The sequence below is a fragment of the Mchenga conophoros genome, linkage group LG11 (genome assembly GCF_057382185.1).
Source record: "Mchenga conophoros isolate Kocher_MC1m ecotype Shallow Benthic linkage group LG11, M_conophoros_male_GT1.1, whole genome shotgun sequence".
Classification (NCBI taxonomy): Eukaryota; Metazoa; Chordata; class Actinopteri; order Cichliformes; family Cichlidae; genus Mchenga; species Mchenga conophoros.
Genome location: NC_140536.1, coordinates 35,027,767 through 35,052,594, shown reverse-complemented (window position 1 = coordinate 35,052,594; position 24,828 = coordinate 35,027,767). Strand labels below are relative to the sequence as shown.

The 24,828-nt window shown below is 38.7% G+C and overlaps 1 protein-coding gene across 8 annotated transcripts in view; it reads right to left on the bottom strand.

Moving 5' to 3' along the window:
* The window catches only part of syngap1b (synaptic Ras GTPase activating protein 1b), a 182,950-nt gene that overhangs the window by 71,276 nt on the left and 86,846 nt on the right, over positions 1 to 24,828 (bottom strand). The window contains exon 1 of one of the 8 annotated variants that reach the window (XM_085292637.1): positions 8,807 to 10,967. The exons of the other annotated variants lie outside the window; for them this stretch is intronic. The gene's annotated coding sequence lies outside the window, so the exon portion shown is untranslated. Of the gene's footprint in view, positions 1 to 8,806; positions 10,968 to 24,828 lie in introns of those variants that run through there. 8 annotated transcript variants of the gene reach the window in all.

Below are 24,828 nucleotides of genomic sequence, written 5' to 3'. Positions count from 1 at the left end.
AAATAAAATACTAAAAAAAAAAAAAAAAAAAAAAAAAGGCAAAACAATAACATTTTTAAGTTATCTAAGTGACTTATATATCACGTTTAACCTGAGGAGCGAAAGACGGCGGTGGGTTTGAAAACTATTTGCCGGGAGTCCGGTGCTCTCACGGCTCTAGTTAGCCTAGCCCCCGGCTAGCTATCGAGCTAGTGGGTAACAGACGTCTCCGAAAACGTCGGAGCGCTTTTGAAAATATGTGGTGTCCTGATAAACTGAGCAGATATTTGAGGTTTACACAGCTACATTCTCGCCTGAAAATATGTTAAACGTTTATTTTGTGACCCAGAAAGAATAATAAGAGTAATATTAAAACGAACTAGCTGCCGCCATTGTTGGAAACTGAGCTGGGCCGCGCTATGAATTCTGGGACACAGCTTCTTCTTCTTCGGGGTTTAACGGCAGCTGGCATCCTTGTACATGCAGTGCTGCCATCTTCTGTTTCAGTCCGTTATTACACTCTTAAATCCTGCTACTTATTTCTGCGTCTTTTGGATCTTACAAAGCTTCAAACGACGCGTCGACTATTAAATCAGTCGTCGACGATTTTGATAGTCGACGTAATCGTGACTAGTCGACTAATCGTGGCAGCCCTACTCAGGAACATGATCCAGAATGCTTATTTTGATAGTTGACTAACCTGCCAAATTTTTCTTCGATTAGTCGATTAGTTAAAGATTATTTGAGTAACTCAAATCTCCGCGTCTTGTGGGCAAACCTCCTGTTCTAGGCTCCAATACCTCACCTGCTTAAGTCTGCACACCTGTAATTATCACCCTGTTGTCTTGTCCCACAGCAAATAAAAAAATGACCCAAGAAACATATGAAATAATAAAAATCAAAATAATAATTTTATTTTCCAAGTTTCCAAAGTTTAGAGATGATTAAGTTCATGAATTCAGTTTAACTGATTATATATATATATATATATATATATATATATAATTAATTATTGATCTGGTCCAACCCATCGATCAACTACCTAACTTTCGGTGGAAGAGGTTTACTATTCAGAATAAACGCTAAAATTAATGTGAGAAAAAAAAATTAAGTAGGGGACAATGTAGCCCCTCCTGTTTAATGGTTTGCTATTGGCTTGGCTCATTAGCTAACAAAGACTGAACTGGTGTTCACTTAGCAAGCAAGAGAAGTTTCCAACAGGTAAGCTAACGTAAACATTACCGTACAAACATTAACATAAACAATGTATCAACGCTTAACTTAACTCTCTAAAACTGACCTATTCAGTGTTAACGTCACAGCTCCAAGGTGCAGGCTTTTTAAATACTTGTGCACTGCAGTAGTGCTGTCATGGAAGGACTCCGCTTTGCACAGTCTGCATTTAACTTTGCTTTCTGTAAAATGCTTTCACATTTTCTAAAATCTTGTATTTTCCATCTCTGACTGATCTCTGCATTCCCACATGGAAAAGATATATATAAATCTAAATAAAGTTTGTATCTGTCTTGTGTGAAACTTGTATGAAAAGCATATAAGAGTGAAAACAGATATAAGATCCCTTGAAAAATTATATAATGAAACTTGTATGTTTTGGATACTTACTAAAACAATATATGAAAGTAATGAGAAAGTGGCCACTTTCATGAGTAATCACATATAAGTTTTTACTATTTCTTTTCCATATGGGTTAGTGCTTACTGAACTTGCAGCTTGCAGATCTGGGAAGGCGCCATCATTGCAGGTTTGTAAGGTTTTAGAGCAGGATATGCTTCCATTCAGACAATGCCTTTTTGAGGGAAAGCCTTGCTTATTTCAGCAAGACAATATGAAACAGCATACTGCAACACACAGCATGGGTTTGTAGTAGATGAGTCCCGAACTGGCCTTTCACCAACTAAATGGATTTGGCATGAAACAAAAGATATACCAAATAATACCCAGGGAGTATAAATTATGGGGACAAAAGCTTTGGGAAAAATCACTAAACTTCTAAAATGATTTGTTGATGGATTTGATTGGTGGTTCTTTACGTGCAGCTGTTATGCCTCAGTGATCACTGAAATTAAAGTTATGGCTCTCTCCCTAATCACTGAAAAAATGGGCCTTCAAATATCTGCCTGGATCAAATAGCAGTCAAACTGCAAGACTTCCTTCAGTAAGGGATTTATTCTTGTTGGACTTAATCATCTCATACTTGGTCAGAACACATTCTAAGCACATTTTAAGCACATGGAGCATACTGCTCCAGATGAGGGAGAATGATGACTAATAAAAATCTGCAGATGAGTGTGCATAATCACATTAACATCCAACTGTAAGCCAAGAGTTTAAGACTTTTCTGGTGTTTTTAAAATTTTCTTTTGCTTAGGCTTAGGCAAACATCTCCTTACTTAATATACCTCACAACAGTGACAGGATCAGCAGGGCACATTTCATGTTTAGGAGCTTAAATCAAGTTTCCTGAAAATGAAATGAGTTGGCTTGAAAAATGAAAAATGTTTATAGTCTAGGACTAGAGTTAATCCAAAAGCTAACTATCTTGCACTATCAATAATTAGGCAAAACATATGCAAAACATTGCATTGGCCATTAAATTTAGATGCATGTGATAAGTTGATCCATCTATTCAGACTTTTTGCCACGACTATACCAAAACACTATTACCTACGGAAGCCCGTTTCCGCCACAAAAAAATAAAAATAAATAAATAAGTATCCATAACTCGAAATTTCGAGTTAATAACTCAAGATTAGCTCTGCCAATCAGTAATCTACGTGAATAAGGTCACTTTCTTGTTACCTGGAAGCAAACGGCGCAGAGGAATGCACACTCAAAACCAGATCGCAACAAATTGGGGCTTTCGCGAGTACGTTTGCTGATAGTAACGCCTGATTGTGATTCAGCTAATAACACAAGGATTTCATCACTTTTGAAGCCACGCTGAAAATAATCAGCAACCTGTGCATTCATGACTGGATGTAATACCGGTAGCTTAGCTGTAGCATTTGTACCTGAGGGTTTCAGCTTCCCGGTAACAAGGAAATGATGTCATCCACGTAGATTACTGATTGGCAGTGCTAACTCGAAATTTCAACTTATTACCTCAAACTTTTGAGAAAAGTAAGTCGAAATTTTGAGTTAATAAGTTGAAATTTTGAGAAAATAACTCAAAATTTTGAGTTGTGGATCCTTTTTTTTTTTGTGGCAGAAACAGGCTTCCATAATTACCTCTCATTTGTAACCAAAATCGCTCATAATTATATGGCCAATAAAGGACTTTGTTACATAAGCATACTGTAAGTAACAGAGGTGGGACCAAGTCATTGTTTTGCAAGTCTCAAGTAAGTCTCAAGTCTTTATCCTCAAGTCTCAAGTCAAGTCTCAAGTAATGTCAGGCAAGTCAGAGTCGAGTCTCAAGTCACTGGTGTAAAAGTCTGAGTCAAGTCACAAGTCTGAAACTTTGAATTTCAAGTCCTTTCGAGTCTTTAAAAAAAACAAACGAAAAAATAATGTTGCAGTTATATGCTAAATGTAAATATTAGACCATGTAATTTTAAAATCTGTGTTTTTCTCAACACATACAAAATAGTGAACTTAGAAAATATACACAAATTGTGAAATTGCACCTCTTTAAAATGCAGCTCAATTAAACTTAGCTCCAAGAATAATTTTCACCGACAGTTCTGAGATACGCTGCATGTTATTCTTGGATGCGGTTGTAGGACCAGCTTTAAAATCGCATGACAAAAATATCATACACATTAAAAAAAACTGTATCACCAACGTAGCCTGGAAAACATTTGCTAGTTAGATGAAGTCAGCTATCTCATCTTAGCATATTTATATGCATATTTATAATTATACGGTTCTTGGAGTGAGTGCATACACTCATGAAGTTTAGTAACTTCCGGTCACTGCAACAAGCCCAGGTACAGTTTACCGACGGATGGGTGCAGGACCTTGAAATGCACCGTGTAGAACGAAAGACCATCGTACGTATCATAAGTTTACCAGTCTCACAAATCGTCTTCATAAATACACATTCGTTAACCGTTTATTAATATAACCTTTGAGCTCAACGGTAATTAATTAGTAGTGGAAATAATTTCTGGTAGCATCACAGAAATGTAGCAGTGACAATAATATTGTATGCTGTAATCGTACTGGGCAATTAGTGATACAAAAACCTGTTTTATCCTGTGAATAAAAGTATATGTTTTTGTCAATGTACCATAATAACAGAAGCGAAACGCAATATTGTGTCAGGACAATTTACTATTTATGCACAATAAATAAAGGAGCATAGCGCGACAATTTCTGTTCAGCGCCAGACTTGCTTGTAACCTATATCACCAATTATGTTAAGAAAAATGACGCATTAACTACAACAGCAGACTGACCTTTGTGTAAATGCTTGGAGCAGACTAACCTGTGAGCTGGAGTGTTCTAGGACGTTATATTTGATCTTTGAATGGCTGCAATCCAGTCGCCTCTTTGTTACTTCGGAAACATGGCTCGAACAATTTCTCTTCAACGACGTAATCCGATAACAACCGATCTCTTTACCCGTCGGCTTCCCGTGGCTGTCATGCGACCAGCTATTGCAGTTAATAATACAACAGCTTCTTGACATTTTTGTGTTTCTTTTTATCGCTGTGTGACTGATTTTAATTGAAAGCCTGCGTGCGCTAGTACCGCTTGCCACGAGTTCCCAGAATCCTTTGCGGTTCTACCCGTGAATGACGTCACATTTTCAATCTCCATATAATATGCATGTTAAATTTTATATTTGGGGTAAAATATCAAGTCTTTTCAAGTAAACCGGTTCAAGTCCAATTCAAGTCCCATGTCATTGGTGTAAAAGTCCAAGTCAAGTCACAAGTCTTAGAACATTTTTTCAAGTCAAGTCTAAAGTCATAAAATTAATGACTCGAGTCTGACTCGAGTCCAAGTCATGTGACTCGAGTCCACACCTCTGGTAAGTAACGTCTCTGCAGTTGCTGAATTGGCTGACGGTCTCATCTCTCATTTTGGGAGGACAGTTTTGACAAATAACAGGGACAATTCTACAAATTAAATGCAGCTCGCTTGTCACAAGGAGTACTCAGTTTATGAAAACACTTGACCTCTGTGGCTCAGCTCAGAATTTTATTAATGTTGGGCTTAACTTCTATTTTTCAGAGCACTTGTGTCATAAACAGAAGTAGAGTCTGAAAGATGTTGGCATTTATATGAAGGGAGGGGTGTAACGCTGCTTTTAGGCAGTATTAGCAGAATAGAAAGAGAAGAAAAGTCTCCTGTTATTCCAACTTTGCAGCAAAAACACATTATTCCATGACTGTAGTAGCACCACATTAATATATACATTTCATTTGAAAGTATCATTTGTTTTCCTGCATATTATTGACACTTTTGGGGTTTTAGTTTTTTTTAAAAAAAAATACATACAGATGAAGATACATATAACTAGAAGCCTCTAGTCTTTAACATATAGGCCATAAAGAAGTGCCCTGAAACCTGCATTAATCCAAATGTCCAGCACACTGTGTCTACTTCTTGATTTATAACCTTGCTAAAAAAAAGAAAGAAAGGAAGAAAAACTGAAGAGTTTTTTTTCTCCAGTCACTCGTTTCAAATCTTATTCAGTGCAGCATTAATGTATTCTCTACATTACAGTCCCACTTACAATAAAACAGATGATAAGCAACTCTCTGCTTTAGGAAGTGATTACCAATTTGCTGCTATAGAGACACATTCATTTTTGGGAGATATTGAAAACTTTGTGTAAACAGTTTATGCAGACAGACTCCGCACACACTCGCTCAGAGCAAAACGTTTTTAAGGGACCTAATTTAGGTAATCTGATGACGGTTGACACCACTTATAGCATTTAACTGAACAAACAAGTAAGGATAACATATAGTATATCTTATATGTTGTTGCTATGACGATAATTGCAGCAAAGCCATCCCTCCAAACAAGGCAGTGAAGCCTTGACGATTGAAGCAATGCATACATGTAAACCCTGCTTCAGGGTGCACATCCTGTGAGTTGGTGTTGGAGAAGAGCTAGCAACATGCAGCAAAAGAAGCATGGGCTCTGGGATAGCTTGTTATCCCATAAAGCTGTTGCACACAAAAATCAAGTTGGTTTAGTTACATCCTCTGTACTTAACAACCATAAAGTTCCAGGTTTCACTGGCTCTGACCTTTAGATAGTCCCAGATGACGATTACAAACTCTACATACAATTTTTATTCTGCTTCTTAAATATGATTTTTGAACTGACTTTGACCTGCACCATTGACTCATGACAAACCAATTTAAATTCGTAAGTAGGCAGACCCTTAAATTATCAAAACAAAAGAACAAGCATACAACAAAATCATCCTTTGCAGAACATCCACCCATCTGCTTGGCCCTAGTGTGCATAGTGCCCTTTGGTTCTTGGTCAAATCTGCCCCTCATTCATAACGCCCAGTTTCAAAAGTGTGAGATGGCATGATTAAGGCAAACATCACATAACTTCTTGTAGTCTTGTACAAAAACACAGCCTATGGTGAAAACGTTGCATAATTCATTTCTCATTTCTTTGTCACTGTTGCAGCATTGCTTACTAAATGTGTTCATCACAAGTCCTATAAGTTTACGGATGCAAAGTAATAACATTACCTCTTTAATCTAATAGGTATTCAATCAATCAGTACAAAACTTCATATAAAGATGAATCAAAATTCCCAACCTTACATTAAAAAGCATGTTTACAGCCTGCTACACAAAACTATTTGAGCCTCTTTAGATTTTTCCCTGCAGACCAACTCTGAAACGAGTGGGGGTGGCTACTGGTTTGACAGCTATCCTGACACAGACAGTTATACCCTGTTGGTGTCAGCTCCACCAATGAGAGTCACTGAACTGGACTTCTCTGTATTCCTGGTGTTGTTGCCTTGTAGAGCACTTTAATAGAATTGTGTGGAAAATGACATGAGATGCCTGCAAAGAAGCTTGTGCTTCAGTTTTGAATTGTTAAATTCTGTTTTTTTATTGGTCTCCCTAATCTAGTGCTAATTAGCAGTTATGTGTATCTTTGCATTGAACCCATACTGCTTATGTATATATAACTTATAACTCAGCACTCCACCCACTTGTCCTAATTTACTCTTAGCTCCAAAAACGAACACTGCAGCTCTCTTCAAGATAATCCAGTGGTCTAGAAACCACTTGCAATGTGATATGTTCATCCTTTATATACAGTCGTACAAAAGTCTGGATGCAAAACCCTGCACAAGTCTAAAATAGAAATAAACTAATTCATACAGAAATAATGTGAACATTACACAGCAGCTGAAATCTGAAAACCAAAAACTCAGATGTGCTGTTAAATAATGGGCCTTTCATGGATCAGTCATTGTAACCAAATCTGAAAAAAATAACACAGAATGGGAAAGAAGCACCAGCCAACAACTGAATAATGACACATTTTCACTGCTGATCACAAGTTTCTCTACTCTACATAAACAGTATGAGCCAAGCTGGCAGTTAACCAAAATTCTGGACAGTCCTTTGTACTCTCAAAGCTGATTTGCTAGGTAAAACGAGTTTCACAATCCACAAACCACTAATATAATATATGGTTTTGTTTCTACCGTTGCTCTTTCTAATGCTTCAGCTCAAGATATTTTATTTTATGTGCTCCCATTATCTAAAACTATCATAGGCAGATTTTTATAAGTTGACATTTTGTTTGAATCAGGCAAATGCAATTCCCCCGCAGGGTTAGAAGAAATGAGTAATATAATGTCAGAGTCCTGGTTTTATTGATAGTGCTATTTCTCTCCTATTTGCCGTCACTGTTAATGCTGTGTTTTGGGAATCTGAGGTAAACTTTTGAGCAGGAGAGCTTCATTCAGAGCTGTCACTCAGCTGCCTACCGATTGCTTTTGCCTTCGTGTCTGTGGGAAGTAGAAAGAGGGGTGGGCGATTGTCTTTCTTATTCTCTGCAAACACACCTACTGCAGCTTTAACACAAAGAAATGAAAGGTCTAATTTTGGATCCAGCTTGTGTTTCTTGTGGGAAATATTTGATTTTTAGACCAAAGGGAAGAGAGTACGGTCTGATCTGATTTACCAGGACAATGCTTGTCACAGTACATTATTTACTTCACATGCAATTTTCCCCACAGAGCAATAAAAGAACATCAGGAGCCATCAAACCTTTAAACCCCATAACCCAAACAGCCCTCTCCCATCAAGCAAATTGTTTTAATTGGAATAAAGAGTTAATTAAAGCTAAGAAATATGAACTTTTAGCATTAAATTGAGCAACACAAACACTGTTTTATGCTGGGTTTTTGCTGTATTATTGCACTGCATGTGAGGCAACAGCAGATGGGAAGTGGTGGACTATTTGTGCTCTTGAGCATGACGACAAACCAGCAGAAACACACAGACGAAAGTGATGTCATTGTACAAGAGATGAGTGCAAATAGGGTGAAGATTAGGAGTGCATTTACAGCACACTTGGAAACAGCTTTTTATGCATTTTCATTAAGTAAGTTCACAAAATTATTTCCAAAATTAGACACTTTGAACTGGTAAAACTGAAACACCCTCTCAGAAAAAAGCTCAGATCAGTGCCGTAATCAAGCTTATAATTTCAAAACTGCAGTTCGGCCATAGTGATGTATTTCTGCAGAGAGGACTATTTTAAAATTCAAATTGTACACCTGCATCAGATGTTATAATGAGCTGGATGTGCATATGCAGAGGTTTTAGTGCAACAAATATGAAACAAAAAGATGTCCTACCTAGATCAGGTGGGGCTCTTGTGCTTTGTGTCCAAACTTCTAAAGACAGTGTCTCTGCACTTCCAGTGTACAGTCTGTGACCCCCACAGTCAGCTGCTGCCAGCTGCTATTAAAGATGAGTTCAGCCTGTATTCCTCCAAGTCTCTGCGTCTGACTGAAACTTCTGAAGCTCCGTAGATTGGGTTACATTCCGTCGAGCATCGGCACTTGTTCTGAACTGATACTCCAAAAGCACACAGTGATATTAATGTCTATAAATAACTGAGCGTGTTGGTGTATCTGCAAACAGCATCTGCCACCGAGTGTTAGGACACACATGTGCTTGTCATACTGTTTGATAAGCAGGTGACCATCTTCTGGTGGGTTTATAAGGCTGTGGTCGAGTTCCAGACAGAGGAGTATTGCTAAAAAAGTCAGTGCTCAAATCAGCCTAGGAAAAAAGGAATCAAGAGGACTCGAACTAAAACGAAGCAAGAGAACTTGAAATTGCACTACAAAAGCCCAATACAGCAAAAACACTACCATGTTGGCCTTAAATCATATCATGACTTCTGATAATTCATAGACAGTTCGGTAGGTTAATAAATGATGAATTGCCAACCTCCACTATCAAGGCACCTGGAAACAGGGCTCCTTCAAGGTATCTACATATATGGGAGTACAAAAGGAATTTTAGTGATCTTATAATAAATATAAATACAATACTATTTAATTATCACAGAAAATTATAAACTATGTATTTATATTGGCTATTCTAAAGAAATACTGTATCCTAGTAATATTGAAGAGATAGAAATGACCATTAAGTCCAATATAGCGACTATAAACCCACTACTGAGTATCACAGACACACTAGACGTCCCTTTATAATGATAATAGGATATTCTGTATAGGTCTGACTTATATTACTACAAACACCTTAAACTAATACGAAAAGAAAATCACAAAGTTGAAATTAGTAAAGTGGGAGGATGTCCTTTCAAAAGCCACTGCACAGGTAAATTCACAACTGCAGGCCTTCACTTCACCAAAGTGCTGAATTTACCTTTAAGCTGACCCAAAAGTGCCACACCGGTGAGAGAACGGATGACAGTTATTAAGTAGGCCACTGTTCGTTATCTCGCATCTTCAGACTAATTAGTGAGAGGTAAAATGCAAGAAAACAAACACTCCCAAAGCCAGCTGAGTGTTATAATTTCAGACTGAGGCACTCTTCATCCTCCCCCCGCCTCCCCCTGGCAGCAGCAGCCTGCTTCTTGAGCACGGCAGCAGCGGCTGTTCCGCGGCGGGCAGTCCGGATGAGAGCTCCTCCTCCCCGGCCTCTCCCTGTCCTCTCTCCCCGGTGCCCTCCGCCCCGACCCTGCACTCACAAATCCGGTGACCGACGGGAAATCCGCTGAGGCCAATTTCTCTCATCTTTTAGATGGTTTCTGCGATGGTTTCCTTTAGCGGGTGTCCCCCTTGTGCATATCAGAAAGAACTTGGCAAGGATGGATGGGTGAAAGCTAAACGCTTATCTGTGCTAAGCTCTGGAGTTTAACGGCACTCAGAAGCTAAGGTGTGCACACACAGGGGAACCAGCTGCATGTCTGGAGTTGCAGCCGTGTGTGCACGTGCGTGTGAGCGTGCGCGTCTGAGCCCATGTGCGCGTGAAGGAGCGGTGCGGCGCGCAATAGGTCCGCCTTTCTATATGTGCAAGCTTAGCGAAGGCGCTTCGCTCTCATCGGACAACTCCAACATTGAGCCAGCGAGCAAGCAGAAAGAATTCAAACGGAAGCTTTAGTTTCCAAATGCAGGCGGAAATGTGTGGACAATCACCAAAAACACAGACCGTTATGGAAAGAAAAGAGAGAGAGAGTGGCCAAGAAACAGCTAAGCGCCACTGAATAAAGTAGTCTAAAAGCTGCAGTGCCTACAAACTGAACGTTTGGCAGGAGCTGACAAGCAGCACGCGGAAAAAAAAAACCCCCAAAAAAACGAGGCTGTAATGGCAACTTAGTCCCTCGTATTCCTCCACCAAACGGCGGTTCACCCTTAAGTAATCTGCCTGGCAAACGGTGGATGTTGTAGTGTCTCCTGGCTGCTGGTTGGACGGAGATTATCCCGCACAGGTGGACAGCAGCTCAGTTTAGGCAGGGAGCAGCAGTGCTCTGATGCCCTGCGCTTCAGTCTCTCCCTCTCTCGCTGCCTCTCTCTGTTTCCAGCAGCAAAGAGAATAAAAGAGAGAGAGAGAGAAATAGGAAGAGAGATGTTTAGAAAGGGTGGGGCTGCTTGGTTCCCGACTGGGACCTGGAGTGGTTTCTCTCGCTTCCACACTCCCCTCTTTCTTCCTATCTTCCTTTCCTCTCTCGGTCTATTCTGTTTACCTTTCACCTTCCGCTAACACACACACACACACACACACAGACACACACACACGTACATGCCAGGGGCAACTGTGTGGGAAGCATGCAATATTATCACTCACATAATATACTGTATAACCACCAGTCCTGTACCAACTGCCCATGCATGCTGTCACACACCCACGGGCAAATCATGACCAATCAAAATTAAAAACTGCACAGCTAATTTCTCTATCCAAGCCACACTTGACCCCTGCTGATTTCCAACAGCATGCTGCTTTTTATAAGTGCATAAACAAAGTCATCCATCCAATTATCTAAATCCATCAGGAGCTTTAATTTACTTCTCAATGTATCTGACTTTGATGTAGGCGACATTAAGTACTTTTTTTATTTCACTGTTAATGACATCTCCATTGATTGGGCTTTCAGTAATGATAAGCAATGAGCACTTTCAGATGGGGAAAGAGTATCTTAGATCTGTTTCCATGACAACTGTGCGTTTGAAACAACTTTTTAAAGCACCGTTTTATTATGACACTGTACTATTGCTGTACTCACCACGCTAGAGCCCCCTTATCGCTGGTAAGATATAACGGTGGATAAAAATAATATGACCTCCATGCTGTTGATGCTTTTCCCCCCCACCTAAGATATCTTGCAGTTTCATATCAAAGGAAAGATTAACATAAGGCATAAAAGATGTCACAGCATATTCTGCAGCTGCTGTAAGAAGGCGGTTAAACTGGCTTTGTGAGGGTTTAACCTACACGTCATCCCTGTGCATCTGATCTTTAAGCAATCACCAATCATTAGAGACACAGTTTAGGGATTCCAGCAAACATTTTCAGCTACTTTACCCCCCATAGTTCTCCTTTTCTTCTCCTCTCCCGTTGTCTTTTGCCCTCCCTTTCTCCTTCTCTTTCTCTGAAGCTCACACTCTCTCTAGCAGTCTGTCTGTCTGCTCTATAATTATTTCCATAGTTACCATTAAGGATGTGAAGCTAAGCCTGATGTACTATGGTAGTAATCTTTTCCTTTTCTCCTCCTCCTGTTCGCTCTGTACTCTCCTTTCATCCATTGCTTCTTCTTTTTCTTATGCTGCATGGATCTCCACGGCCTTCTCTTGTGCACATTTTTCCCATTACCTTTCATTTTCTGTGTCAAATCTGCTTAAAACCAACATTTAAATTGGAAGCTTTTACAACTCTGGTAAATGTGCAAAATCATACCCGAGTAATCCATATGTAAGCAAGTCAGGAAGTCAACGTGTCCCAAAAAGCATTAATCAGATTGTGTTCATACGGTTTGGCCTGTAGCTACGCAAGATAGTTTGAGGTTGTTGTTTCTAAAGTGGCTCATGAAGTTCTTAAAAGTGAAACAGATTTCTTTAGGTGCCGTTTCACCTTTTTTTAAAAACAAACTTCAGCGATATGAGATATTTTCCTCCTTGTGTTAGTCTTTACACTTTCCCTGTTCCTGCATGTCAGCATTGCTCACGAATTACTGTTGTAAAATGAGCCCCAGGATTCAGTGGGGGGTGTTCATTTTTGAAACACGGGCCATCTGAGATGAATCATAAATATAGGTGATAAACAGCTGTGCGAGAAAGTATCTGGTTCTTTGATAAAATGCCCAAGGCGTAACAATTACTACAAAGAAAAATTAAAAGAATAAAAATTCACTTTTTTGCTGATAGTTAAATGAGAAAAACTATTTCTTATACATAGAAGGTTACTAACAGAAGATGTTTAGCTTAGAATGAGGAATGGGAAACAGGAAAGCTACTGTAACTCCTCTGTGGTTCAAATACTTGACATGAGTCCCGACCATCATGCTGGTAGGTCAGTCATTAGTCCTTAGATTAATCCCTGACCAAGCTGGATTGTCTGTACATTATCATCAGCTAAAGAAGATGTTAAAATCAGGTGGAAACATTAGCTTCTGGTGACCTTTCTCGGGGTCATGGGATACGCTCCAGCTCCCCGTGACCCTGAACTGGATAAGCAGTGACGAAAATGGATGTATGGACATTGGTCTCGAGTCAATGAGCAGAGAAAAATTCAAATTCCCTACCCCATGGAAATTTGTTAGCGTGGCAGTAATGTCTTGATGATGACAGAAACTGAGTTTAATAAATTGGAGACAACTCTAAGTATTAAAATTCCACAAGTATAAAGTGTATTAATTGCATCGCCTCAATTTTAACACCTTGTCCTAATGTGCACTAATGGAAGACCTCAAAAATTATGTGACATTAAAAAGAAACAACTCGAGGAACATTTTGTAACTAATTAAATTAAACGGCAACAGGTCAGTAACATTAGGTGTATACCAAGTGTAAAAGACAGAGATCCACCAAACTGTGGAACAATTTAGGAATAATGTTCCTCAGCATAAAATTATAAATAATTTGAATATTTCACCATCTACAGCACATGATAAATCATCAAAAGATTCACAAAATATGGAGAATCTCACAGAAATCAGTAAAAACAGCCACGACTCTGCATGGAAATCACTACATAGGCTCAGGAAAACTCCCAGAAATCATTCTGTCAACACTCACTATGCCATCCACAAATGCAGGTTTAAGCTCTGTCACTAGGGATGGGAATCGGGTAAGCGTTCATTTCCCTGGAATTGTGGGTCTGCTTGCCCATTGATTCCGCTCATCGGTTCCACTTGAATTCATGCTGCAATCAGCTGATTTCAGTTTTTGTGCTGGGGGAGGAAAATAGTAGAGCTGTAAGTGTGGATATGAGCATCCAATATTAATTTTATTTTTATTGCATAAAAGGAAGAGAGTACGATGGTAAAGTGCAAACTGCATCCAGGACAGTAACAACAGCATTATGCTGCTAACCCAACTTCTCTTTGCAAGCATCTGTAAGCTCGCTGAAAATGGACTGATGCAAAGTGGAAAGCTTTTCTGTGGTCAGATGAATTTAAATTATTTTTCTAAAACACTGAATGTGCATCCTCTGGATTAAAGAGGAGTTCAAAAGCTCCCATCTTTGATGGTATGAGAGTACAGTAGTGCCTATGAGATTGTAGTCAATGCTGAAAGGTTTGTTTTAGAGCAACATATGCTCTAAAAGGGATTCCACATTGCAAGACAATGCTAAAGACCACATCACTGTATCAGAAAAGTCCAGGTGTTGAACTGTCCAGCCTTGAGTCCAGACGTTTCACCAACTGTAGACATTTAACAAAGAAGACACAGGACTGTTACAGGGACAATAAACAAAGGATCTGACAACAGTGGACAACATTGCTCTTATAAATCCCCAGATATATACAGAATGTATATATAAATTGTTGTTAAAAGAAGAGTGGATGTTACACAGTGGGAAACATGGAATTGATGGGAAACACAGAGAGCTATTGCAGAAAAGTAAATTCAGAAGAATCTAATATTCTTCTTAAAATGGGACAATAGAGCAGAGAAAACATTGAATGTTTTCTCTGCTCTATTGTGACCAAAATATGGATTTCTAAAATTTGCAAGTCATTATATATATTTTTTCATTTACATTTTACACACTGCCCCAACATTTTGAAACTGGTGTTTTAGAAACATGTTTTTAATGTTGTTTACAATGTAATTATTCATCTAATTTGCCATTTATCTGCCCCTCTCATTATATATGGCTGTGCCCTTTTAAGCACAGATTTAATGGCACCTGACTGAACAATCAGTGTCACCAGCTGTTTATCTCAATGCACCAGCTCATGGTATTCACATAATAGTACATAATGACACATTTAAAAACAAATTTTCCTTTTGCTGATTTCCCAGAAATTATTTTCAAATATGAAGTCAACTTGCATGGAGCCCTCAGTGGAAGAATAAACACCTGCAAAGCTGCAACATGTTTTTCCTCTTTTCCTTCTTTTTCTTTAAAGAGATTGCATGCTATCATTGGACAGAGCCACACTAGCATTTTCCCTATTTTCAGTCAATATGCTAAGTGACCAGGGTGCTGACAGAAGCTTCACATGACATGAGAGAAGGCTCATCTTCTTATCTAAGAAATAAGTTAGTATTTTCCCTCAGAAATATTTCTTTAAGGTCAAAACTCGGAAACTATCCCATCCCTGAGATTAAGGCTCCTGTGGATGGAAAAGCCCTTCTGACATTACTGCTCCATTTGCAAACCGTTTTCTCCTAAGCAATGATAACTAAGGCTCCTCAGTATCGTAGTAGAAACAAAGACTGAGTAATTAAACCTTATGCCCTTATAGTGTAACCCTAATATTGTTAAGTTATTCATGAGTGTTTCAATGTAAAGGGACACTGTGAATATCGTTAAAGCACTCAAATAGAAATTCATAGTAATAAAAGAATGTGCTCAATCTGACCGCCCGAAATTCAATTAACTGTTACATTATGACTACATTCAAAGTTTAGTATCTTGTTAATTTGATTCCTAAACGTAGATTTGAATGTATGCCTTCCTGATTGTGCAGATAGACCTGCAGGGTGTCTGCTTCTTTGCACTGATAATTTTATAACATTAAGACCAGCATAAGTGAACTGGCTTTTCTTGTGTATATAAAGTGACATAACAGAAGATGACTGCATTTTAATAGAGACCTTGAATATGCCTTGGTGAGGGATTCCTGCAGTTTCTTGCTCTTTGTAACTCTGTTTGCCGTCTGCCACTCAAGAACAAAGTCACGTTGACTCTTTTCATTACTACGGTTGCCAAAGCAGAAACGTATAATGATGATTTTTTTTTTAACTTTTGCTTGACAGACGATTTGGAACAAAACACTGACATGGAAATATGTTTTAGTCGTGATAATAGACAAAGTATTCAGAGCCCAACTCTTATGCAACCAGTTCTTTCTGAAGTCAAATGAGTTCATCTCATACCGCCATGTATACCAGACCTTCCCACCACTTTCCTGTCAGTCTGAACTTGACCAAGTGCAACCAGCTCCAATTCCAGTTGAACTGCTGCAGAGCAGACACCGGCTCGTGTTTCAGATGGATAGATAACGGGAGGTTTGGGCTGACAGGAGAGGAAGGAATCAGAAGAGTTGTAACAGGAAACATGCTGTGACAGCCAGACTCCTGAAGGGCTGGAGGAGAAAATGGAGAACTGGGAGGGGGGCTGGGTGTTGCATTGTAAGGAGCGCTACTGAGAAAGTCTTGTATTCTGTGACGGGATGATGGATGGTTGAGCAAGGAGGACAGAACTGAACATGTGCACAGTGCCACCTTACTGAGTCTAATGCCAAAGCATGGTGACAATGAGGTCTGGAGTATGCCAGACTAGAACAGACTGTCATGTGTACACAGCCATTTTCCGTACTTTTTAACCTTTGTCTGAGTAATACTGTGTAATATCCCCGATCAGTTTGGCAGCACTCTGAATTGGATAGCATTCAATATTACTTGAATAAATGTTTTAAAAATGATCAGAAAGAAGATCAAAAAATAGCTTGAACCAAAGAAATATTTTCCATTCAGAGTTTTGACTACATTATAAGTCACGGCTACACATTTCCCTCCACATTGGCATTTACAGCACAGGGACTCAAAATGATGTCGCTGGCTACATTTGGAGCCTTTGGTGTATCCAGGCAGGCCATTTTGTTCTAATGCCAAGCATATGATAGGAGCCTGTGCAGGCTACAAGTTTTCCAAATGACAACAAATGCTGGAAGAACTTTATTTAGTCATGTTAAAAGTTTCTCTAGAGATGGTCAGGACAGCTTGAAAGTCCTTCAGTTTAGTCCAACTACTAAGTAAACCGAGACATTTGGTACAGATGATGTTCCCTCAAGTCAAGTTTATTGATTATCGTGTGAAATATCCAAGATAGAACTAGACGTCCAACAAAATAACCATATTGGCCTTTGATTTAAAACAACCAACGCAAGTGTTCCAGAAGTGACCTTGAGGAATATTTCTACTTCAAGAGAACAAGCTTCAGCTACAGCTGTGTGTCAGTCATACCCTCGATATAGCAAACTTTAACTGGTAAGCTACAAAAATAAATAAATAAATAAAAGCTATTTCTCGTAATACGCTGGTAACACATTTATGTGTTTTTCAAAACTTTGAGTTTAACATGGGGCTTTATGGTGACTCACTCACCTCAACACTGGCTTCATTTCTTTAGCCCCAGAGATTGCAGCTTGGATCAATATTCAACAGCTGTGGGTCTGCATTAAAGAAAGCCTGATGGTCTAAAGTGATGTCGACGTCATGTCAGTATAATTTAAAAGAAGGATGCTGTCGCTGACCTTTGAAGGAATGTTTTATCAGGAGATGTAATTAACTGCAGCTTCCCAATAAATTCAATTTATAAGAAAAATTCAGAAATAATTGGACCTTTTGGATTTTTTTTTTTGTTTTTGGATAAAATTACAGAAATGGCCATCAGTATCACATCAGCTGTGACATTTATTCAGTCAAAAACATCAACTCTAAAAATGATTAGAGCACTCCTGTTATTTACGCCATGTCATTTGCCTTTTTCAATCTGTAGCGCCCGCCCGCAAATCTCTGCATTTCTGTACCAGTTTTTTGTTTTAGGTTGAAATCTGCAGGAGCACATCAACAGCAGTCACAGGCTTCTCATCATTTTGCCCTCAATCTCATATTCCTCCTTGCTGATTTGCAGATTCAAATCAGAGCATTTCCAAATAAAAGCCCACATTTTTAACCTTTAAAATACTGCCACCTGCACTGACTTCCCACGTAATCACATCTCTGCAGCTCTTGTTTTCTGCTTTCCAGTTATTGCGAAGTCATTTGTGAATCATCAGCGCTCGCCAACTGCTGCTGTGCCAGAGGATGTGGAAAGATTTGAAAAGGTGACTATCAAATCCAATGATGCCAAGTCAATCCTAAGGTACATCCTTGTGGCAAGCAATCTTCCAGCAAGAGAAAGAGCAATCTTCGACTGATGGGTGAACATCATGGGTGCAATCAGTTCAGCTCTACAACATGGACATTACTTGGTGCTTTAATAATAAACCCAAAGATGTCAAAATACCAAGTTGAGTTATATGAGGTGTGTGGATAACTTGGCTTTATGTGTTCTTTTTCCAGGACTCTTGGTCTCTGAGCCAAGGAAAGAATTGTTTGTTCAATGCATGGTATGAAATTTTCACTAAAGTCAATTAATCTTTAGGCAAACAGATGGCAAAATTAAAACGACTGCATTCTCGTTCATCCTGTGACATTAAACACACAGCCCTCCTCAAACGTGCAAAGATAGCAGGATCCTTATGAAGTTGCTAAAATCGTTCACAAAGAGGTGTAAACACCAACAAGACATTTTTGGATTTGCTATTTCCCAAAGAGACACGTGCAAATACACAACTCCTGAGCACAAACATATGTTAAACCTGCACGACAACATGAACATATTGCTGGCTTTGTCACAACCGCCTACACATGTTTAAATGTGATGCGTTTTTTGTGTGTAATACACAGCTAAGACCAACTGTGTTGCCTCTTTTATTTGGCTATGAGTTTCATCAATGTCACAGCCATGGCCAGGTTAAATATATGCATACATAAAGATGTGATGTCTATGGAAAAATTTTGCTTGAATTTATTTTGGGTTTTCTCTCAAACACACAGGGTCAAAACATGAAAACCCTCTAATTACTGGCTAGATGTCCTTAGCAAGTTTTATTACAGCTTTTGATAACCATCAGCAAGCTTCTGGTATAATTCTGGCTCAACATCCGATTATTCATTTTGTCAGAATTGGTAGAGTTCGTTTAACTTGTGTGGTTTCCCTGCACTGAAGTCAGGGCTTTGACAAATTCTTTCCATAACCAGTAAGATTGTAGAATCATCTGTTTAAAAAGTACATAAATACAAGTTATTCAAACTGGTCATCACTTTTCCAAGGTCTGGAAGAAGAGCAAAACTGTCACACTTATATGACAGCAAACTGCCTAGGATGTTCAGGAACAAGCCAGGAACCACCAAGGCTCAAGACTTCCATGAACTGGAAACTGCTGGAACACCAGTGTCATTGTCCACAGTGAAGTAAGTTTTACATGGCCATCGACTGACCAAGAAAGAAGCCTCTACTCCAAAATTAGAATCTTCAGCCTCAGCTGAATTTTGCAGCTGCCCACATGGACAAACTAAATTCTAAATACCTTCTGTTTAAAAGTTTTATGATCAGATGAGACAAAGACTGAGCTATTTGCCCACAGTGACAAGAGCTTTGTTTGGAGGAATAACAGTGAAGCTTTCAGACCTAGGAACACTGTACCAACTGTCAAGCATGGCGGTGGTACCATCATGCTTGACTGTGTGTGGACTATGCTTAAAAGCCAGCTCTGTGCCAGGAAACCAACCAACTTCAATGAATTCTGCCAAGAGGAGTCGTCAAATTTCCCCCCAGAATTATGCCAGAAGCATGCCTAATAAAAGTGTAGTTGAACTGCAACTTACTAAGGGATAGTTAATAAGTATTATTTAATACATTAATACATACATAGATTGATTAATATTAGTGGGAGTAAATGCATATATTTGACCTTGTGTGTTTAATTTTGACCGTGTTGATTTGAGGAAAATCTAAAATGAATTCAAGATTATGGTCCCAATTCTTGTTTTGTAAAAGTCATTAACCCTCTCAGGCTCAAATTAAGTTTTTGTTGCTAATGCACAAAAGAACACCTGCAGTGGTACTTCTGAGTAAAAAAAAACCTCATAAAATATGTATGTGGGGTAATCAGGTTGTTAGTTTTTAACTGTTGCAAATCTGCAACGCCTGCCTTGAGAGGGTTAAATACGTATGCTGTACAATCATTACATCCTGGAAAAACAACAGTTCAAAGAAATCAATAACGGCCTATAATTACCATGACAGTCATTCCCATAATGAATTTAAATAAACTTTTGACCACTGCTGTATCAGGAGACATTCTCAGATTATGGAGAGGGAAATGCTGCAGCTTTAAAAGTGAGATTTTCTTGAGAAAAAACTAATTGATCCCTTTGCTTCCTGTTTTAACTTCTTCTAGTGGTGTACTGATGCAGTGGTGACATCTTATTAAGGAGAATACTGCAGCAAGTTTGGTGTGCTTCAAGTGTAAGAATAAATGGTTGCAGGGCTATGAGGACATCACAGTTGGTGCATGGAGCAACCAATGCAATGACCTAAACTTCTCTTACTCCACTATAGGAAGTCTGCAAACAAGCATACAAATGACTGTGGCTCTGGTGGGGCGGAGGTCACTAAACAAACTGTTATTTATCTTGGATAATGCAGACCATGCTCTGCATGGATAGAGACAGCCAATCTTTCCAACCTCATGCCACTATACTTCTACTGTAGTTTGTATTATCCTATTGTTTTTATTCTTTTGAGTTATTCTACTATACATATATAAAATCTGTGGTTACAGTGTTACCTCCTGAGAAAAGTAACTTGTTGAAATGTCTTGATGCATCCTTGATCACCCAGGGAAAGAAATCCCAGAAAGCTGATTATTTTCATCTGGACGCAGAATCTTCAGTGGGAAATGCTGCATCCAGATGAAAAGAATCAACAGGCAGGCTTTCTGTACATCTAACTTTGAATGAACTGATTTTATCTCAGTTGATATTCGTGTCATCTCCTCCACAAGTAACCTGCAAAAAGCTTTTGAATTTCCCCTGGAATCACAGTCAGAGTTAGACAAATCAAAAAGTAGGTCTTGATGTTTTGAACCTGTAGACCTGACGTCATTCTCCTCCTGAAGCAGAAATCAACACGCACACTTATACAACTGCAGGACTGATACCTTCAAATATACAGGTACCTCTCAAGGAGAAGGAAATAGAATTAGTGTAAATGCATTACAGATTTTTCCCCTTCAACTCTGGCAGCAAAAGGAACGAGGAAAAGGTGCAACTTTTTTAGCAACTAATTTCATTTATTAAAAGCAAACTAAACAATGGATTACTTGAATTACAACACTGCCACATTAAGTTATTTGCTACAAAAAGTAATGTCAGTATTCTGGTTTTATTTTGTTACACATTCTCCCAACACGGACATAATTTCTTCCCTCGCTCCTTACCCTAACCGTCACAAAACATTCACACTCTGATTATCTAAAACTCAAACTTGTTCTCTCAAAAACTGCTCTACACACACACACACACACACACACACACACACACACACACACACACACACACACACACACACACCTTACTACAGGGCAAAGAAGACTGTGTGCATCAGCACAGAACAGCACTGGGCCCGGAGGTGACAGTGAGACATGAAGTCAGCGTTGGCTTAACAGCACTAGTTCTACCCTCCCTCTCTCTCTTACTTTTCCCCACAGTCCAAAGACCTTCTCTCCTTCTTTCTCTCTTGCTCTTAATTACTTTTTCTTTTCTTCTTCTACAGGCTCCTCCTTCATCTTTCCACCTCCTGCCTCTCTTTTCCCATGCTGCAGTACACAGCTATGTGCAGATATTCAATTAAAAGGCTGTTGAGCAAAAACTATAAGCCTAACGTTACCACACACACACACACACACACACACACACACACACACACACACACACACACACACACACACACACACACACACGACGACCGATGAAAAGAGTTGATGAATCATGCAGTATTTGTTGCTGAAATACAATTTGATTTATTTGTTATAAAGATGTATGTGACTGAAGATTCTATCAACCTTTTTCTGTGCTGAATACGAAGACTGCTTACAAAGGAAATGTTTTACTTTTCTCTATTTGCTTTCTCACAGACACATTCTCTTTGATAAAGCTCAAATCTATATTTAAATCAATCAAAAAAAATAAAATAAATGCCTTTGGCATTCTTTTTATTCTGTTTATGTGTTGAGGATGTGTGTTTTAGTTGCACCCAACTCAAATTAAAAACACATTCTTATTCTTTAAAAATATGGAGGCAAGCTTTAGATTATATTTATCACCATTCATTTAAAAAAAATTATCTGGCAAAGCCCAAAAAACACACTGTCTTCCTTAAGGAAACAAGACCTCCATTGAAAAATTTCAGGTACAGAATATCAGTCCTTACACTGCCTGAGCTTTCAGAGAAACTCAGATGTCTGCTGACAAACCCTGAAGATCTGGGTTTGATTTTTTTCTCCAGCCTTTGCAAGTAACAACTGTCTATGCTGGGTTTTGGGGAGGATTTTGATTATTATGGCTTCAAATGAGTTATTCCATGCCTTATGATTCCCGCTGGAATGTAACAATCAGTATTATTTTTCTTGTGGAGCTATGATGCAGAAATGCCAGAAGCCAGAGCCTATTGGTCCAAAAATGAAAAAGCTGGTGTTATCATGAGATATTTTAACCATGGTCATGCAGTTAGGCTAACTGGAAATTGCAGGTGTATTCGATAACATGTGTCACTGATGCTATAAGTATTCTTTTTTGTTCAATGTGAGGTTCTAGTTTTTTTTTCTTTCACAATGGAAGGAAAATCCTCCTTTTAACAGGAAAACAACTCAAAAAGGAAAGTTTTAAGCCTAATTGTTCAAGTAGCGACCCTCTTTTTCACAAAGCATATAGTTAGAGCTGGGTCAGGTGACACTGAATAATATACTTATATTACAACTTTTAATTACTTAATATATTAGTGAATTTGGTCCTGGTTTTTATGTGTCTTCATACAATTAAAGCTTTATTCTTGTCATCTGAAGCTACTTTTACCTGCTCCATTATTCACAAGGGGCCACCACAGCAGGTAAGTCCAAACGTTTGATTTGGCAGATTGTTTTTACACCAGATGCTCTTTCTGTGATCTCCTCCAGCGATCAAACCAGGGAGCTTTCACTTTGTTAGGTGAACGTGTAGACTACTACACTACTCTTTAATGTCATGTTCTCTTCCTCATAAAGTTTGTACCTCTGGATGTTTTACTTATTGGTGTGAATTTATTAGTTTTAAAAATGCTAGCAGCAGCATTTTGTCAATTCTGAAAAGTAATCTATGCAGAAAGATCACAGTTTGTCTGCAGGGGTCTGATCAATGTGTTTTAAATCCAAAGTGCACAGAGCTGCGAGTAGATAAACATAAGAGATGGAAATAAAGGCTGCAAAATTCTTCTGTCTTTTGGATTTCTTTCTTCAGAATGCTTTTAGCTGCACTGTGGGATTTGCAAGAATAATTGATGAGAGTTCTACAAGATGACGTTCCAGAATAGTACCAACTATATTTTTGCATGTGTAGTCATATAAGGCTAACAGTGAGACAACACTTTTTTCTTTATTATGTCCAGCTGTTAATTTTCATCTCTGCAGGCTCTGAACATCTGTCGTGATAAGGAATAATTCACTGAAGAAGGTGATTTACCTGAGAGGAGAATATGAAGTGGGAGCTGAACTAACATGCGATAATTCTTTTGCTTTAATTTATCTCTCCTATTTGCTTTTGTCATTCACAAATGATCATTTCCAAATTTACTACCACTGTAAGGCAAGATTTGTGATGTGAATGTCTAACATTTCACGTTGGAATATCCTTTAATGTAAAACTACTATAAGAGCTGGAAATGATTGAATGACAAATGACAGAAATAAATGAACATATCACTTGGTAAATGCTCAGTTTAAGCCAGTTTTGGTAAATTTGTCCCCCTGTTTTTCTTTTTTAACATTTTTTATTTGACTAAGAAAAGACTCATCAGTTTTTGAAAACCTTCCCACTTAGCCACTTCATTCTACAGTAAATCTGCAGGTTGTGCGTGTGGTTGTGTAGGTGTGCGTCTGTGATTGCTTTTGCTTTGAAATTAAGCAACCTCCCCAGTTGTTGTCACTCTTTTGATCAACAGCTACTAAATTTAAAACGCTCTCTCATCAGAATTCCTTCGTGCAGCTTTGAGCTGAGCAATTATGTCATCACTTTACTGCAGTAAGATGCCTGGTGACAGACTGACATAAACTTTAATATGAACAAAATTTTTAAATAAGAAAAAAAGATAATTATATAATTAGACACGGCTTTCATTACACAGACATGTTGAGGATGTTGTAGAAAATCTATTAAATAAAATCAATTATATCTGGTAAATTTTCTACTTTTAGAGATGTTTAATCACTCACACAGAAAACGGTGCTGGAGATTTCCATCAGGACCATTAAAGTGACGAACAGGAAACAGAGATGACCACTGGGGACAAAACTACTCTTGAATTTAGCTTTCAGCTAATCTGCTAACTTCTGACTTATTTGGCTGTGAATAGAAATGATACTATTTACAGTAAGACAACTTAAACAGTAAGTCTCAAATTACCGAGAGTTGGTGCTGACATCTCAATTCACAAACTTGCTACAGCAGGCTGTTCAGTAACTGTTATCACACTGACCACCTCGTCCTTGCTTTATTTTTCTCCACCACTTCCTCAAGTCTATTTTTACTCTTTTGTTAGGGCGAAAGTATTGCCAGCTTGCCAGCAGCACTGTCAAGGTTGTTGCACCTTGGGTTCTTTGTGCATCTCTTCATCTACTTCATTGTACCACCTCAGCACTAACATTTTAGCTATTTGCAAACTATTCATGTTTCACTCCTGGGTGGCTGATGCATTGCAGGGAGGTTGCAGGAAGCTGAAGGTTTGAAAAGTAAGTGCTTTTACCTTTTATGCTGGGGACTGATGGTTTAAACGGAAATTTGGGGAGCCAAAAGACAATGTTTTATGACCA